This window comes from Octodon degus, unplaced genomic scaffold (assembly GCF_000260255.1).
Source record: "Octodon degus isolate 3935 unplaced genomic scaffold, OctDeg1.0 scaffold00604, whole genome shotgun sequence".
In the NCBI taxonomy this organism is placed as follows: Eukaryota; Metazoa; Chordata; class Mammalia; order Rodentia; family Octodontidae; genus Octodon; species Octodon degus.
The window spans coordinates 20,095-22,006 of record NW_004525180.1 but is presented as its reverse complement, the minus strand read 5'-3'; positions in this window follow the sequence as shown (position 1 = coordinate 22,006).

Genomic DNA, 1,912 nt, shown 5'->3' with positions numbered 1-1,912 from the left:
GGAAAGAAGTTGGGTTAGCTATGGTGGAGTTATAGATTTGAGTATTTCAGTCAATTCAAAGCCATATTGCTCAGGAAGGTGAGAGTTCTCTTGGGGACATTCCTTTCTGGCCACCAATATCTAATCAACCCTTGGGATGATGACATAATCTTTGTATGTATTATGTCCCTCTCAATGCCTGGGTCACTATTTGGTTTCACTAATATGCAGAGATTTTAGCAAGGACTGTTCTCAAAAATGTCACATACGTAGGGCTGTGATTTTTTACCGATCCCTTTTTGTCTTTTCAGCTACTACCAAGCAAGCCTGTGCCCAAGGGCTCTGGAATGGAGATTAGTTCCCACTTCTCAGACTCTGTTTCTTTCACTTTCTCCAATTAAGCCCAGCTCCATCTGCACACTTTTCTGCTGCTTCACTGTTCAGATGCACTGCTTTGGCCTCCTCATCTCTGATCATATGGTCTCTGTTGCTGCCTTATTTCAGAATGGAATATTTCTGAGTGCACCAAAAAATGATGATTATTTTTGGTTGGTGAGATACTTCACCAGCACAAGCACCTGCCTGGCAAACACAAGTTACTGAATTCAATCCCAGGTATGGCATGCCATGCCAGCCCCAGAATCCGGGGCACATTCTCTGGTGGTACAGGTCAGTAATCCCAGCACTAGGGAGGCTGAGACAGGTGAAGCACTATAAGTCCAAACTGCACCGTGACATCCTGACTCAAAAATGTTAAAAGACATGATGATCAGTTTCAAAAATTGCCCTTAGATATTAAATATTATAGCACCTAGTTAGAAGAGGGTTGATTTATAACTGAGCACTTCCCATAGCATTTTTCCTCATGACAGAGCCCAGACTGTTTATATTTGTCACCACTATTGTCAGAGTCAAAAGTTTTTATTAACTCAAAAACCATAGTTGATATTAGGATGTTCTCTTTGTATTTAAATTATATGTGTTTTGGAAAATAATAATGTCAGAGATCCACAGAGGCTATGTTTTGAAAGCCTTCTGTACTTAGTCATCTAGCTTTCTTTTCACCAGTTTTCAAAGAACCAAGACTTTGTGTACCATCAGTGATGTGGTTCTTGTTTAGAATAACATTGAAATGTTAGCTTGAGTCACAAAGAATTGATATATTCACATCACTGACACTTATTCCTATATGGACATTTTATCTCCATTTATATACTTGATCACTAAGTCTGCTAACCTCATACATAAGAAATTTCATATTGTGATGTAACTTGTATTGGGCTTCAAATTCCCAATACTGATTATTGGTAATATGAGAAGCAATTACTTATTTATTAGTGAAATAACATTAATTCTCAATATAGATTATGGAATTTTTAAACAATACTATTTAGTTACTCTGAGGGATTAAAACATCATATCTGTTATCCCAAACAAAGAAACATTTATTCATTCTTCCTGCATTTGGTGATTCTTTATATCAGTCTCCTATGTGTGGTTTTCTCTCCCAACTGGAATATACAATTTGGCAGTGCAGGTGAACACGGGCATCCGTATCAAGCTCCTGCCCTTGGTGTGGGAGAATACAGCTTCTCATGAGTGGACAGGGCATCAGCTTTATCCTTTTGATGAACTCACTATGTAGCCCACACTGACTTCAACTTTGTAATGATCTTTTTAGCTCCGCCTCCCAAATGCTGGGCTGAAAGGCAGGTGCCACCACACTTAACTGGAAGATAATATTTCTTGTATGGATGAGGGTCCTTATATTTCCAGGTTGAAATTTTTCATTATGACATGGATTTGGATTTTGCTTTTTGTGCATATGTTCATATGATTACAATTTTTTTCTTGGTCTATTGATGTGATGGATTCATAAATGATCAAATGTTGACCATCTTTGTATTTGTGGGATAAATTTCAGCTATTTGCT